The following is an 18,446-nucleotide window of genomic DNA, read 5'->3' on the forward strand; positions in this document are numbered from 1 at the left end:
TATCAATGGAAGGCTATAAACAATCTTGGAGGATTGTGTATCTGCAAGAAGAGTTAGATCATGCTAATCAAGTGATTGTAGACATGCAAAGGCAAATGCAAAAATCTTTGAAAGTAAGAAGAAGATTATCTGATGACTTGCAGGATTCTCAAGAGTTAGTGGAACAAATTGAGACATTATCTAAGAACATTATATCTGAAGAAACTAAAGAAATGTTTGGATTATTGAAAGAAAAGAACAAAGCATTGGCTGATCAACTAAAAGCAATGAAAAGAGAACATGAACATTTGAGTACACAGATGACTCAAAATCTAGATGCATTGAGGACAACAAAGGATAAAGCGAGAGATCTACAAAGAGAGAAACAACAGCTTGAAGTCTTAGTATCTAATAAGAATGATGAAATCACAAGGTTAACTGGGATTCAACAAAATATGATAGATCAACTAGGTTATGCACATCATGAAGCAATTCTGAAGAATGATGAAAATCAAGCATTAAAACTTGAAGTATCAAGGTTGACCAATGAACTTGAAACAAAGAAGAAATCCAAAGAAACATTGAAGAAAAGTTATGAAGCATCAAAGATGTTGGATGAGCAACTGAATACAAGAAGACCCAACAAAGATGCAGGACTCGGTTACAAAGGAAAAGAATCTACCAACAAAGGAGTTCATACTACCGAGAGAGGAGAATCATCAAAGCAAGCTAAAAAAAGAAATAACATCAAAAGAAAGAAGCCTATTTGCTACTACTATGGAAATCAAGGTAATACTGCCATCATATGCCAAATCAGAAAAGGTAAGCAACTGAATATCACTAAGTCCAATGGTTATTGTTACAATTGCAATAAATATGGTCACACATCTAATCAATGTAGGACAAAGTCTGTTAACAACTATCAGAAGGCAAAATTCAAAGGGTTTTGTAAAAACTGCAATAGATATGGACATAGTACCGAGAAGTGCTAGCTTAAGCAAAAGAACTACATGTGGTCTGCACACCAAGCAAACACTAGAGGTTACCTAACTCACACAAATCCTTACCGACAATTTGCAGCAGTACCATGGGATTACAATACAAGGATATGGTGCGAATGTTGTGGAAGATATGGACATATTAGTGCCAACTATTTTATAAGATTTGGAATGAACAATCAAAGATCATGGAGAAATCCTGGTATGGCATGTTTTCATTGTCACAAAGTTGGACATTTAGCTAGAGATTGTAGAGATCAACCTAGAAGAGACACTGAAGAGATAAAAGAAAAATTAAAGATGATTTGGAAAAAGAAGGAAATTGCGTCAAATGAAGAAAGCACCTTACCTACTGAGTTAGGTGCACCTATTCCAAATTAATCAGCAAAGGTATGAAGGGATTGCATTCTCTGAAGGTTAAAATCATAACAGTTCCTATTCTATTATGTACTAAATTCAAAATCTGCATAGTTAAGATGCATTAGTAAGTTTTAAATTCTATCAAAAGTACTTTACAGGAAACCTGTCAAGTCGGTGAATATAGGAAGCCTGTCAAGTCGGTAAATGAAGGAAATCTAGTTACCCGGTTAAAATGAAAAAAAAAGGAGTAAATCGATTAAAGGTGAACTGAGTGCATTTAATGTTTTGACCTAACCTGCACAGAGCCTGATAAGGTATTTTGTGTACTTAAAAGCATTTTTGTGGTCATTTTCATTCACCAAGTTTTCAAGAGAGCAAAGCAGAGCGAATCAAGGCGATCAAACCTCATTCAAAGAAAATCCAAGGTATTTACATCAATCTCATCACACGGTTAAGCTAGTTTACTGATCTTATCAAATTGCTGCTATCTGCTGAGTGTGAAGCATATGTCATTTGTAAACCGTCAAACCCTAAGGATAGTTTGCTAAGTTTTACCTGAAATTTACAAATGGCACCCAAGATCCAAGATCCCATAGTTGTCAAGAATGTAGAGAAGCCCTCACTGAAATACTCTTTAACTCCTAAAGTCTGCTCTGAACCGGATGACAAAACTGCCTTCTCACTCATCCCGGATCGAGTCTTGTTAGTCGAAGATCTTAGATTCTTCACCAAATGTCATGTTGAAGAACTTGATCATGTTGAGATAAGTGACACATATGATGAGCTATGTACCGATGGAAAAATGGATAGCAAGTACGAGAATATCAAAACCAAGGGATTAACTGAAGCCCTAACCTATCCTCGTGTGTTCAAACCCCAATGGGTTAAGTTTGTTTTGAGCAGAGTTCATGATGATTTCATGTGGCTAGAGGAGCAACCATTCAAAATCACTAAGGAAATCATTCATGTGATCATTGGTTATCCTATCTATGATCATGCATGAGCACAAAAGATGATATCATAGAAGGAATTAATCAGTTTAACTAGAGTAGAATCTGATTACCAAGGACTGAAACTTAACAATGTCACTGATGCAGAACTTAAGTTTGCAATTAGAGTAATTGGTTGTTTCTTCCAATCAACAAGGGAAAACAGTGTACCCTGTGCACCAGTTGACTTAGCCTATAAAATTGTGAAAAAGGGAATGAAAGTTGATTTATGTGAAGTGTTATTGAAAACTTGTTTGAGAACCTGAACACAATAAGGAAGCCGAAGAAGAACAACTCGACAAATACACTGAAGTTTGGTTCACTTCTTGTATGCATGTTTTTCTACTTTGAGAAATTCTTTCCATCAGTCGGTAAAGTAGTTTGGGAGCTACACCGATCAATCACCCATCAGATTAATGACTTTATCAAGATGCTAGGAGATAATTTCAATGATATCATGGATGACTACTTCAGCAAATTTCAAGAGAGGATGCACAATAGGTACCGGATTCCACCCCAGCTGGTAGAGAAATATAAGGATGATATATGCTTTGAGGTAGACACTGATTACTGTTATGTGAATGCTGTGGAACCAAGGTCTCAATCTTTGCCACCAATGGGTTATGAGATTGACTATGATATCACACAACAACAAATTGATGCATTTCTTACATTGCCAAGGCATGCTACCGAGCTGAGATATGGAACTTATGAAGAAGTTAAGGAAAAGGTAAAAATGAGCATTGTAGTACCCAAAGCTACAAGAAAGGCAACAAAGATGATTAAGGCATTATCTAAGAAATTTAGAGAAGAATCTTCCTCCACACCTATCAAAGGTACTCTCGCCATCACCGAAGAGGAATCAGAAGCTCAAGAGGCAGCAATAACATTAAGCACTGAATTGCCTAAGGGTAAAGTGTTGAAAAGAAAGAAACTGGACACTTCAAAGGCCCTACTAACTCCTCCAACAAAGAAGCCTAATACAAGAGCATCAGCTACATCATAGAGAAAGAAACAAAAGAGTGTTACTGCTCCCAAGGTAACCAAGACCTACAAGAAATCTACTCAGAGACTCATCTTAGCAAAAGAGTCTAGTGATACAAAATCTGAAGATGCAAACAAATTCCAGATTGTAAGGAGCAAGAAGGTAAATATACATAGTGTTGAAAACTTTTATGCCAATCTAAAAGAATATGGTGGATTTGGTTCCTTTAGATATGTCAAGTATGAAACAAGAAATAATGATGAGAAGCGACAAATTGAAGAAGTTGTCATCTGTACACTTCTAAAGTTTCGGCTAGGTCCATTGGAACTAGTAAAGTCACTTCCAAATGAATTTTACTTAGATATTGATAACAGGTGGAAATATGCAATGGACTCAGAAAAACAAATCAGAGAAAGAAGTGTAGTCCATCTATTTCCTGATATGTCTATAGTAGAAATAAAGGAACACTTGACAAGCTACAATTCTAAATTTCTTGTCAAACAGAGAGCCTTAAAATTGATGAATGGGCTATACATTGATGTAGAAAATGAGACAAAATAAAAATGGTAGGATATCTTCAAAATAAAAGATGTCGGTGAACAATCTAAAGTGGAAATTGTTGATATCATCGAGCAAGATCCTGATGTCACCGAGCATGGTCATGACACTACCGAGCAAGACCCGGCTGACACTATTCAAATTGATGAAGATGTCATGGATACTGAGAAATAGGAGTAGGAGATGATAGAAGGCACTACATATGAAAAACTTGTATCTAGTGAATCTGTGTTAGTACAAGTTCAACCTTATCCACCGATCACTCAACCTGTCTCTACCGAAGCTCCTCAGGATATAGCACAAGGCACTGAAGGTCACACGTCTGCAACAGGAGAAGAGACTACTCAAGACTAAACCTCTCAAGCACCCTTGAGCACCGAAAATGTAGCAGCTGAGACACCCAATACCAAGACACCAAAGGACACCACAATGGCTACAAGAATTGACCAAAGTGTTGCCTCTACCGAGCAACCTACCGAGGGTCAACAAGCCTCTCAAGCTATTGTCTTAGTTCACCCAACCAAAGGTAAAGAGAAGAAGGTAAAAAAGCATAGTTTCAAAGTTGATTTATCTAAACCAATAGTGTTTCCCAATATGGATATCTCAAAATTAAAGGGGCAAGCACTTATTGATTTCGGTGAACTATGCAAAGCAAAGGCCGAACAAGAAAAACAAATGGCCATACAACAAAAGAATAAAGTACTTCAGAAGGTAAAGACACTGCTAACAGATATGCTACCTTTAGCTATACTGTCAACTGATGCAGCCATCCACATTCAACTAGATGAACTCCTTAATCAAATAGAAACATCTGGAGTTGATGCATCTTAGTACTTGAGCAAGCTAAAAGACAAGGAGCTTACTGCAAAAATGATTGAAGAGGTACAAAAAGCTCTAGCTATTGGGAAAGTCAATCTTGTCAAATTCATTGTTGAGTTGTCCCCTCAACTCAAGCATATTCTTTATTTATTATAGAAACTTTGCACATTTTCTATATTCTTTAAAGATATCAAGAATAAAACTGATGCAATTGAGAAAGAGATCACCGATCTCTCAAATAAGTTGACTCCTGAGCCCAATTCCATTCAAATTTTTTATACCAAGCTTCAACAGCTCATGGCTCAACAACTGGAACTCAGAAATGAAGAACATAAGATCTGGATGGATATAATGACACTCCAGACATTATTCCTTCCTCATCTTTCATCAGTTCGAGAATAGATTCACCAAGCTACACGCCTATCTACTACATAAGAGGGAAGCCCTCTTGATGGCTTAATATCCCTATTGGCTGATATTCAAGCACAAAATTCTTTAATGGAAAGTGTAAAGGATGCACTCTCTGTCGCTCTCATCGATGCCCGGAAGAAGTATAAATTTATTTTTGATCCGTTACCACCCTCGGATGGGAATTAAGTTTTTGATGTTTGTCAAAAAGGGGGAGTAATACAATATATGGAGTACTATACTATATAAGGGGAGTAGTACAATTTTGTGATACAGTTTTGACACAGTATTCAGAGTATTGTATACAGGGGGAGTATACCAAGCAGAGTATGCAAAGTATATATGGACAGTAAGCAGAGCACACAAGCACAAAACCGAGCATGCAAAATTAGAGTTATGTACAGTATAATGATAAGGGGAGTATATCTGAATATACTATTTCATTGACTATTGTATTTACTATCAAGTATAGTCATTTTGCAAAGTATATAGATTTTTGAGTTATGACTTTGAAAGTAGTTTTTGTCAAACATCTCAACTAATGTCAAAAGGGGAGATTGTTACTACTTATCAAATTGCCATTAGTTTTTATATTCAAAGTCATACTATATATTCTAGTCGGTTAGCACTATTGAATCATGCAGTTGGTACACATAGAGAAGTCGGTATGCATAGTCTAGTCGGTTATAGAGGAAAGCAGTCACAGAACGTAGTATAAACCGAGTTGTCTACCGAGTATCTTTTTGAGACTACCAAGCAGCAAAGATGACATACCAAGTTGATATACACTGAGTGAAACGTGTTACTAGATACATTGAACCTGGACATGCATATGAAAATGTGTTACAAGATCAAGGTACATCTAACCATTATTACATTGGAAATTGCACTAGAAGATTGTGTATGATTTTAAAAACAATCTAACCAATGAAATATTTTGTATAGTTATTCATTCGAGGAATCTTGTTTGTAAGATCGAAGCAATGAATTGGATCACTGTCTTAAGAGATCTATTTATACAGCATGAGTGAAGTGTATGTATGCATGATAAAAGAAGACTGTTACAGAGACACAGAGGTCACCGAGAAGGTTTTCAGAGAACAGTCGAAGAACAGAGTAAATAGAAGGGTTTACTGAGTTACTATATGGGTTACCGAGGTATGCTAAAAGAAAGGTAATCTATTCTAAGCACATAGAATCTGCTATAACATTTCAGATGTAAAGTTGCAAATATCTATAATGATTTTATTGTAATATTGTGAAGTTGAAAAAGAAACCTTTAATAGGGTAAAAGACACTAATCAAGTCTATAAATTGTAAAGCCTCTAACTAGGTGCAACATTTAGAATAAATATTGTAAAATCCTTTAGCAAGGTAGATCTAACAGATCTTGTTACTCCTAATAGGGTATGCTATCAGAAATAGCTAAATGTAGCTCTAAGCAAGCACTCTTTATTATTGCAGTAGTGAAGTTGTGGGTGCCATCCCCACCACAGTTTTTCTCTCTAACCAAGAGTTTCTGTGTAACCAATATATATGTGTTATGGAGTGAATCATGTATGATTGTTGTCTATTTGTTTTAACTTTATTTTATGTTACTGCACTATTTTGTTTATGCATAACTGTAAGGTTATTATTCAAGAAAAGTTTTGGAGTACTGATTCACCCCTCCCCTCTCAGTACATTAGTTTTCCATATTGGGCTTAACACCTTTATGGGTTTGGGGTTCCTATATTCTTCCTGTTTTTCCTTCTCCACAAGGAATATGTCCCATGAATTTTTTGTTTCCTCTGTTACTTCATTAACTCTTCCAACCATTAAACCAATATGCCAATGTGCAGTAGAGAATACTGACCGGTTGGCTTTTGCAATTAAGTCATCTATTTCCTTGGGTGAGTTTACTGGGTAAACAACAAGTAATTTTTCTATTTTGATCTTCTTGTTAAGCTCTACAACAACTTGTCTTCTTGCTTCCAATCTCTTAAATAGTTCATCTGGTAGTTCATCAACTACCTCCATTAATAATTTCTTATACATGTCCATGTGTAATATGACACTGTTTTCAACTTGTTCTTTTTCATCTACTGTCAGTGTATCATATACCTTTCCTATGTTCTTCAGTCTCCCTTCCTCTATGATTTCATTCAATTATTTGTCAAGAGGGGCCATGTTTTGTTGAGTCCTCTTCTTCTTCTTTGGTGTCAGCTTTTTCTTTGGTGTAGTTTTCTTAACCGGAGACCTCATTGCCTACTGTTTTTGTCTAGTTCTTCTAGGCAAGGGGGTGGATGCCGATGAAGGATCAATTTTCCTTACAACTCTTTTGAAGGTTGCAGGCATGTCATTCTCCAAAGAAGTAGCTACTGGTGATAGGTGAGTTGCAGGTTGTAGAGTTCCTAACTCATCCTCAGTGATACTGGTTTGCTTCAGTACATCTTCTTTAATAGCCTTAGTCTGTCTAGATCCTCTTCTCACAACTGCTTCAACCTATTTTACTCTCTTCTTGGATTGAATTTGACTTTATATGGTCTCAACACTACCAAATACTTCTTCCTTTGGTTCTCTAGGTGCCTCCAGAAGTGCTTTAGCATAGGTCTCAATGATATGATCATCTATCTCATAGCCCATCTCAGTTACCCAAATAGTTCTTGGTATAATTGCTTCCATCCATATCTCATCCTTTTTTATTACAAAACATATTTCATCCTTGTATTTGTTGAAAATTTTCTATGATAGTCTAATCCTTTTCTTCATCCTAGCCTTTAGTGCTTGAAAATAGTCATGGATATTCTTTTCTTTGTTATCACCCATGTTATTGAATAAGTCTGTCAACTGTTTTCCTATCGGTATATCAAATCCAAGGTTTTTATTGCCTATATCGGGAACCTGTTTGGTTATGTGTAGCATCAAGCATACAAGTAGATTACCAAACCTAAAAGTTCCTTTCTTATCCTTCTTGATTTTGCCTAAGTTATCAATTAACTCATCTTTCAACCATTCACATACATCAATTTTTATATTATCCTTAACCATATCATATGCACTCTTTATGCACAAACTGGAAACTGAGTTAAGTCTGTTTGCATGAGTAGCTTTGTAACCTAAAATCATGCTAACAAATCTCACATTTATATCTGTCACATCATTAACCCTTAGAGACCTTCTATCTGATGTTGCACCAGTTAGGTTTATAACTAGGTCATTGGAGACCTTCTTAGTCTTGTCTGGTCTATTACCGGTGGAAGGTAACCCTATTATAGCCTTCACAACTTCCTTAGTAGTTTTGTGAATTGCATCAAGCTAAAAGAATGAACCATGTACTCTGCTTAAGACTATCCTAATCACCTCCTTGGGAAATTCAAGAATGCAAAGGATTTCGGTGAATCCTAGGGTTTCAACAACTTTATGTTCTAGTTTTACATTTTTGGAATCATCACAAATAATAGTCTTATACATGTGTTTGATTTCTTCATCTCCTAATTCCTCTATGTTGCAATGGATATATATTCTGGGGGCTTCTACAAAAACAATTCCTTTTGGAATTTGGGAGAATGAACCTACATTATCATCTTTCTTTGCTACCTCGGGAACTAGTTGAAATATGGGCCTAGGGCATTTTATAACCTCGACCATAGTAGGGTTTGCTATAAATTCAGGTGTAGAGGAGAATGCCATGATGAGAAATACCTTTTTCTACCTTAGGATGGATTGATTGCTAAAGTGCTTTGCCTCTTTGCTCGAAATGCCTTAGCTCTGCAAATTTCGCGCTCTTCGGAAGTTTGAAATCTCGGTGAAGTGAAATGGAGCCAAAACCACACATTTATAAAGTCTATTTGCCATCTACCACATTTAATGCATGCTGGTTAAGTAGTCACTTAATATTGTCTACCAATATAGAAGTAATTTCCAACTTCTCACCATTAACCGAGGGAATAATAGCACATGTCTCATTGATTGCCAAACCCTCAAAGAAAATTTTCTTCAATTTGATGAAGAGCTTCCTACCGGTGGAGTGCTACTTTGTCCTACCGGTGAAGCACTACTCAGTCCTGTCAGTGAAGTGTTGATTGGTTCTACCCATGGAGGAGTATTCCCAACAATATTTAGGTCTAACTTTCTAATCCATTATTTTGAGAATTCTTGCTTAACCTCTTCAACTTTTTCTTTTCCCTTAAAGCTAGCATTTTTGTTGTCTGTTGGTGATGCTTTACTTCTGCAGAATTTTGCAATATGCCCAATCTTGTTAGATGCATAGCAATTCACATTATTATTTTCAATAGCTTTACCATAACCTATTCCAGTATGTGTTCTGCATTGATTTGATAGATGTCCAAATGTTCCACAGACATAACATCTAACATTCATTCTGCAATTTTTCAGAGTTGTGACCAACTTTGTTGCATTTTGAATATTGACCGGTGGGTGTACAGATATTCTGATAATTTCTAGATCTACATTGATTTTCTCTATGCCCATACTTATTACAGTTAAAGAATTTTCCATTGAATTTATAAGCATTAGGTTGCCTTACCGGTTTGCTATGATCCTGAGTGTTTGCAGTACCAGAGCTTTCTCCTACCTCAAAGCCAATTCCACAAGTGTCACCATTAGGTTTCTGAATCTTCAATAAGTCACCAAGTTCTTCTGAGATTTTCTTGAATTTGTCTTTGTGTTGATTTGCAATATCTAGTTCTCTTTGTAAGATCTCTATCTATCTCATCGGTTAATTTGAGTCATTCTATGTATGCATCAGATCTGTCTTCAATAGGTCATTTTCATAGCTAAGTCTTGTGTTCTCATTTGTTGCATCACTTAGTCTTCTAGTCAATTCTTCTTCATTCTTCTTCCTATCTTCAATTTCCTTGCAAAATTTCATGGTCATGTCTTGCATCTCATTCTTTTGTGTCATGTTCTCTTTTTTTAGCTTGCTTATCTGATCATTAAGTGATTCCTTTTCATCATTCTCATTTGCATATTTTCACATAATTCTCTTCTCTTGTTCCTTGCAATGGTAAAATTTTCTTGAAGTGCCTGAATGATATCCTGAGCTGCCTTTAGATCATCTTCAAGTTTGATGTTTTTCAATTTTTTTGCATCATAGTCTGAGAGAGCTACTTCTAGTTGCTTCATCAGATTTTCCATCTCTATCGGTGTCAAGATCTTCCTCAAGCTGATAGGCTTCTAAAAATAGAGGACCAAGCTCTAATACCAATTGTTAGGATTCCCACAGATACTGAGAGGGGAGGGGGGTGAATCAGTATCTAACCAATGATATGAAATTCTTAACTTAAAACATGTAGAACATATTATAACAGTGTACCGGTATGCAAGAAATAGTGTAATAAATAGTATTAAAAGCAACCACATAAGAAACACACCATAACACAATATTTTAATGATGAAACTCGGTGTGGGAAAAACCTCAGTGGGATTTGTGACCCACAATATTCACTTACTGGCCAATAAGAGAATATTACTTACAAGAGGGGCCTCCACATGTAGGAAGGCCAAGTGCCTAGAGCTCACTACTCAATGGGAAGTCTCACTGACTTACAATGATGGATTATATAAATCCAATATATTGTACTACTTCAGAATAGCATCTATAATTCTAGATCCAGTACTGGTTTCTGCTCTGCTTCTTACATAAACCCTTAACCTATATTTCACATAATAGGTCTACCTAATTATATTCTTCTATTCATTACTAATTGTCCTACAACGACTTCTTATATATATGAGTCATTTTACAATGTTGCCAGGTCAGCTTACAAGGATTCTACAATAATAAACAAAATATAATATAACAAAAATTCTTGTCTACCTCTCTGTTGGTATGCTTCCTTTCACTGCCGGTGCCGGTGGTCTGAGTGCCAGTGTAGAGTCTGATCTTGCTAGTGTCTATGTGATGCCTTGCCGGTGCCATAGGATTTTAAGGTTGCCATCAATGAAAAAACCTTCAATCACCTATAATGTCTCATTGGAGTATGCATATGCCAACACTTGTTGCCCCATAGGTTCAAATGGATTGTTCACAGATTCCATGGATTCTGAGTTAGGGCCCATCAAAGTTTGATAATTTTTAGCTCTTAGGGTGCTCAAGGGAAGATGCCAATAGGGTATGACCCCGAGAGTTCGACCGAGTGGGGGGGTGGAAATAGGAGCATGCATAGGGTAATAATGCCTAACTGGACATGTCTGAACTGACGGTTCATTATCATGATGAGTAGAATGAGAAATTGGCCACACGACAACATTCGATTGATTGATATTGACAATTTTTTTGCCAACTGAAAAATGCTTCCCTAATAAAACCATACAGAAACTTGAAAAAAAGACATAGGCTTTTGTAGGGACCCTTCTTGTGGACCTGTAGGTTAAAAGAGATTGTTCACAAGTGCCATGGATTCTAAGTTAGGGTGCTTCAAAGTTTGACAACTTTTAGCACTTAGGCTGCTTAAGGGATGACACCAGTAGGGTATGACCTCGAGCTTTCGACCAAGTGGGGGGGAAAAATAGGAGCATGCATAGGGTAATAATGCCTAACTAGACATGTTAGAGCCAATAGTTTATTATCACGACAAGCAAAATGATAAATTGGCCACGCAACAACATTCGATTGAATGAGACTCTCGATTTTTTTGCCAATCGAAAAAATGCTGCCCTAATAAAACCATAGGGAAACTTGAAAAACCGAGATAAAATTTTGTAGGGACCCCTCTCGTTGGCCCATAGGTTCAAAGAGATCATTCATAGGTGCGATAGATTCCGAGTTAGGGCCAGTCAAAGTTTGACAATTTTTAGCACTTAGAATGTTCAAGGGACGACGCCGGTAGGGTATGACCCCGAGCGGTCGACCAAGTGGGGGGGGAAATAGGAGCATGCATAGGGTAATAATGAATTGTATTGTATTCTTCATTAAATAAATTGTATTGTTCATTATACAAACAACACTTACGATGAAATGAAATGAATTGTATTGTTCATTAAATAACCATTATTAACCATTGTTAATTATTGGAATGAAGATTAAAGATTTCCATGATAACACCATGCACAAATGAGCAATAATTTATATGATCAAATATCAACTTCTATATATATGAAAATGTCAAATGATTACAAGTGTATGTCCATACACAAATATGCCATAAAAACCAACTCAAACAAAATGTATGTCTATATATGTGAATGTATGTCCATATAAAAAATATACATGCCAACTAGACATGTAAGCATCCCAAAACTATCTATAACATCCTAAGCTACTGATGGATCATCAAAATTGATCCTGTTATCAATGATTAAAAATGGGCGTTTCTTTTCACATGATTGGCTATGGTTTGTTGAATTTTTGAATAGGATGCAGTTTCAAATGCTTCAGCTTTGTTTTAGACCTCAAGGGTTTAAGGGTTTTTGATTTTAGATCCTCTTGTGTTTGTTTTAAACCCTCTGGTTTCTAATCTTTCGTTACTTTATTCACTTAAGTTATGGGTCATGGGGTCGTAGGAAGTGTTCCCCCTTGTTGTTTGCCTAGGCGGTTACGTTAATTAATCAAAAAATTTATGCCTTATATGTTTTTCTCTTAAAGTTGTCAGGCCCAGTAACTAGTGCGCATCTTGCGGATGGATCTACGACTTTCGCTATTTCGCTAGGCGAAGTTGCACGTAGTTTAAAACCAGTGAAGTTGCGAAAATGACATGGCATGCCACATAGACGATCCCGCTAGTTAATGATAGCGAGTAAAATGGCGGCACGCGGCACAAGTTACAACAGTCACCGGGTCAGGATTAAAGGCTAAAAGGTGGGCCACAAAGGTGAGTCAGGTTGCAGTCAGGAGATGACTTGGTGGGTACAACTGTCAAGAGTTTGTTGGGGCCCTGTGGTTTTCTTTCAGCATATAAAAAGGTGACATGTCAGCACTGTAGATGATTAGATGCCAGGTGTTCACAGTGAGTCAGCGGGCCCACCCCTCTCGAAAGCCTTTTTAGGTGATTAAATGCCGATCAACTTAAAAGATGATCTGACGGCCCGCGCTATTTCGCAAGGGTAAGATGCTCGTTCTTTATACCCTGTGAAATAGCGAGAGTGAATGAGAGCTGTCCACATGTCATGATGGTGGCCCTGGAGGATACAACTATTAAGAGTTTGTTGGGGCCCCATGGCTTTCTTTCGGTGTATAACAAAGTGACAAGTCAGCTCCGAAGATGACTGGATGCCAGGTGGTCACAGTGAGTTAGCGGGCCCACGGCTCTCGAAAGCATTTTCAGATAGTTAAATGTCGATCAACTTAAAAGATGATCTGATGGCCCACGCTATTTCGCAAGGGTAAGATGCTCATTCTTTATACCCCGTGAAATAGCGAGAGTGAATGAGAGCCATCCACGTGTTCGGTGACACGTGGTCTAAGAAGAAAGTGTGGGCCCACCAAGGTGGAACCAGCGGTATAAAGGAAAGACACGCGGCTAGCGTTAAGTCGAATGTGAAGGAAATTTCAAGGCCAATGGTTGGGCACCATGTGGTATCATATAGCCAATAGAGAAGTGGGACTCAGTGCGGAGCCAAAGTTGTTAGTTAATCTAACGCTCGATCAAGTTTCTCTTGATCGGACAGTCGGCACTATTTCGCAGGACCAAGCTGCCCGATAGTTATGCTTCACGAAGTTGCGAAAGAGCAAAATGAAACACTTGCAGGAACGTTGTGACCCGTTGGAGTGAAAAATACGAATTCTCATATCAATTCAATTTTGAAGAGATGGCCGAAGCATGCGGAATCAATGTTGTAGTTAAGGCCGTGAGTACAATATTTGATTTCCTATCAACCGGGTGAACATATCTTTTAAAGAATTTTGCAGAAGAGCGTATGCAAAGTTATTTTCTTCAGGTACAGAGCAAGTCGGTTCAGTTGCAGAATAGGTTATCTTGTATTCTTGTGTAGCAATTCCTGTGTAGTGTTTTAGATAAGATAATTGATTCATCACAGAATTGTTTAAGAGTGGTATTCATTTCTTACATTTTCAATATTGCCTCAGTAAGCCAAAAACTTGTGAATAAATAGTACACCCAAGCACCTCAATCCCCAATCCCAAAAGCTAAAATGACCATGGGAAATAATAGTGCTATTACCCCTTTTCAAAGAAGACCAATCAATCTAGAACAATATAGACAATTGTTCTTTGATGGGATCCCGGGATATCCAAATCATGTTCCCACTAAGTTAAGAGATAGACTCCATAAATTTGTTGGGAACAATGCAATTAGTGCTGAGGAACATCTCAAATCTTTTGGGGATCTAATAAACAATTATGAGATAGTAGATGAAGATGTTATTATGAAACTGTTTGTTCAATCCCTGGTTGATGATGCAAGAGATTGGTATAGAGGTCTTCCAGTCAATAGCATAGGTTCATGGGAAGATTTTAAAAATTGCTTTCAAGAGCAGTATGGTGACAAGACTAATGTGAGTTTCATGCTAAATGAGTTCAACAATATTAGAAAATTTGAAAATGAAATGGTCACTGATTTCAATGCCAGATTCTAGAAAGCCATGCACAAATTGTATCAAGTGATGAGGCTAGATGATAACATGTGTCTTAATACATATTACAATGCATTTGATTCCAAAATGGCCTATATCTTGAGAGATAAAAATCCCCATAACTTGAGAGATTCTTTTAGAATTGCCATAAATGTAGAAAGTAACAGAAAAGCATCTGGAAAATTAGGAAGAAGGACAGATGGTAGATTATGGCAAGAAACCAAACAACAACCTAATAAAGTTGCTAAAGAGGATGATAAAATAGAGAAATTGGTTATTGCTATGAAAGATTTGACTGCCAAGGTTAACAAAAATGATAAACCTCATTATAATTGGCAAGATAGACCTCCTAGATTACATGATATGCCATATAATACCAATTGGAAGGATGGTAAACCCCAAATTGAGAAGCCCAAAATTACCCAAAGTCAAGACACACCGGATCCTTTGAAAGGGAAAACTGTTCACAACATAGAAAATATTCCTTGGTGTATTTCTTGTGATGGACCACATTCTCCTCATCAGTGTGCAGTGGCTCAAGCCCTTGAAGAATCTATGAGACCAAAAGTAGAGCCTGACATTAATATGTTTGAAACCATCGTAGAAAGTGATGAGGAATCCGTGTAAAGTGAATACAATGATGTGCTAGATAATGAAAAGCTAGTGCAAGGACAGTTAGCCTTAGATTGGCATCCTACATTGAATGTGGTAACAATTGAAGATGAAGAGGTTCATCTTAGGAGGCCTAGTGAGGAAGAAGTTAGAAATCTCACTAAGGTTGCAATTGCCAAAGCAAAACATAACTATAATCTGAGAAGCACTAAGAGAGACACTGATTAGGGTGAGCCGGGTTCTATGTTTGTAAAGGAAGTTACAAAAAGGGGGGCATCAAGTAGTGCTACTACTGCTCCTAAGGTCGGTCAAGAAAAGGGGGAACAAGTTAAAGATGTACTCAGAGGCAAAGATGATAAAAATGTTAGTGATGTACAAGGAGCAGAGACGGTGAAAAGGGCAAGACAATTCAAAATAGAAAAAGCTAGGGCTAATACTAAAAAATGCAATAGTTCTACATTTGACATGGCCCAAGCTTTAACTGAAATGAAGGTCACTGTCCAATTAGTAGAATTACTAAAGATTAAAGAACATAAGGATGCAGCTTTGTTTTTATTCTCTAGTATATCTGATAGTGACACAGTATTACCCACCGGTTTAGCTAAAGTTGGAAAGGATCAAGAGTTCCAAACCCCAGAGGTTTATGTTGGAACCACTATCACTCAAGAGCCTTCTCAAGTAGATCCCTTCTATGTTACCTTGTTAGTCAATAACCGGTCGATTAAAATCTGCATGATAGATTTAGGAACTGCTGCTAATGTAATGACCTATGGTGTTATGAAAGAATTAGGGTTATCAGTAACCACTGTGTATGGGAAATGCTATGCCATGGATAACAAAGAAGTACCTGTGATAGGTACAATGAAAGATGTAGAAGTAAAAATAGCAGCATTCCCTGAAGCCACTTACAAAATGGATGTTATTGTTACTGACACTAAACCCCACTATGGTATGTTACTTTCTAGGCAGTGGGCAGCAGTAGTAGGGGGAAATGTTCAACTGGACTTATCTTATGCTACCATTCCTATTAGCGAAAATCAGGTCAAATTATACAGAGAGCCACGAGCTCCTAGGGTAATTGAAAATGTAGACCCTAGTATGCTTAATTGTATGATTGATGTAGATTTAGATAACTTTAGACTTCAACCAATTTCACCTCAATTGAAGAATACTGACCCTATTGTGGTTGAGCTACAAGCACAACAGTATGGGTTGTGGCAGATGTATTTTGATGGAGCTTGCTCCAAAGAAGGATCTGGAGCAGGGGTTCTTTTTGTGTCCCCGTTAGGTATAACTTTTAAATACTCATTTTTATTGGCATTCCAGTGCACAAATAATACTGCAGAGTATGAAGCCCTGTTACTAGGACTTGAGGTTGCAAAAAGGCATGGAATCCAACTATTGAAAGTAATGGGGGATTTAGAATTGGTTGTTTCTCAGGTGAGATCTAAATATGCATCCAAGAATGATAGATTAAAGCAGTATAAGCATGCTGTTTGGGATGTTATTGAGCATTTTGATGCATTTTCTATTAATTGGATAGAGCGAGCAAAAAATATTATGGCAGATTTCCTAGCTAATGTTTCTTTGAAAAATGATGATGCAATGCTAACCGGTATTTCCACTGTGGAAATAAAATCTAGGCCTGCTATTCCTGATAATGTGTACAATTGGCAAGTTTTTGCTGATGATGAAGACATTCTTAGGTTTATCCAATGTGTTGATGATTATGATGGACAAAAGATTGATTGTAATGCATTGGTGGAAGTGGTAGACAACAGAGAGACGGTGTTTGGAAATGATGTGGTCTAGTTGGAAACCAATGAAATACCTAAAGGGCTGGTGGAGCTGGAGAGCATGTTTAGTTATAATGATAGTCATTTACATTAGCAGTCTACCACCAAGTTGGAAGAGTTAGAGGAGGTAAACCTGGGGACAGAATCATCCCCTAAGTTGGTATATATTGGAAAGAAACTACCCCCTCACGTCAGGACTAACCTTATTAATTTATTGAAAATGTATAAGAATGTATTTGCTTGGTCTTATGAAGACCTAAAGGCATATAGACAAGATCTTTTTCAGCATGAAGTTCCTTTACTTCCAGATGCTAAGCCTTTCAGACAGAAACAGAGGCCTATCAATCCCGTGTTAGAAACTAAAATGCAACAAGAGTTGACCAAATTGAGAGAAGGGGGGATTATCAAACCAATAAGGCATTCTTCATGGGTCTCCAATTTGGTCCCAGTGAGGAAGAAGAATGGAGACATTAGATTGTGTGTAGATTTTAGGAATCTAAATGTTGCTTCCTTGAAAGACAACTACTCATCCCCAAATAGGGAAGCCATGCTACAAAGAGTGACATGATGTGATCTTTTATCCATGATGGATGGTTTCTCAGGATATAATCAAGTGTTGGTAAAGGAGTCTGAACAGTTTAAGACAACTTTCACTACTCCATGGGGAACTTATGTATATGTGAGAATGCCATTTAGATTAAAAAATGTAGGAGCTACATTTCAGAGAGCTATGGATGTAGCTTTCAAAGAATTCATAAACATCATCATGGTGGTTTATCAAGATGATCTAACTTGTTTCTCTAAGAAAGCTGATGATCATTGTGGACATCTAGAGAAGGTGTTCAATAAAGCCTTGGAATTTGATGTATCACTAAATCCCAAGAAATGTCATTTTGGGGTCACTGAGGGAAAGCTACTAGGACATAGTTTCCAAGGAGGGGGTAAGAATAGACCCTAAGAGAATTGAAACAATCAATAGGATGTCTGAACCTAAAAATGTGAAAGGTGTCCAATCCTTTTTAGGTAAAGTAAATTTTGTCAGGAGATTCATTGCAAACTTCGCAGAGATAGTGAAGCCTATCGTCAAATTGCTTAAGAAGGATACAAAATTTTATTGGGATCAAGAAGCTTCAAAAGCTTTTGCTGAGATTAAGAAGGCAATCCAGGAGGCACCAGTGTTGAAATCTTTTGATTATAGTAAGCCTTTTTCTCTGTTTTCTTTTGCTTCATATCATATGGTGGCTGTAGTATTACTACAAAAAGACAATGAAGGATATGAACATCCCATAGCCTTCTATAGTAAGTCTTTGCAGGTGGCAGAACTAAAATATGAAACCATGGAGAAACAAGCTTATGCCCTAGTTAAAGTTGTTAAGACTTTTAGGCCATATTTAGTGAATGCAAATAT

This window comes from Cryptomeria japonica, chromosome 11 (genome assembly GCF_030272615.1).
Source record: "Cryptomeria japonica chromosome 11, Sugi_1.0, whole genome shotgun sequence".
Classification (NCBI taxonomy): domain Eukaryota; kingdom Viridiplantae; phylum Streptophyta; class Pinopsida; order Cupressales; family Cupressaceae; genus Cryptomeria; species Cryptomeria japonica.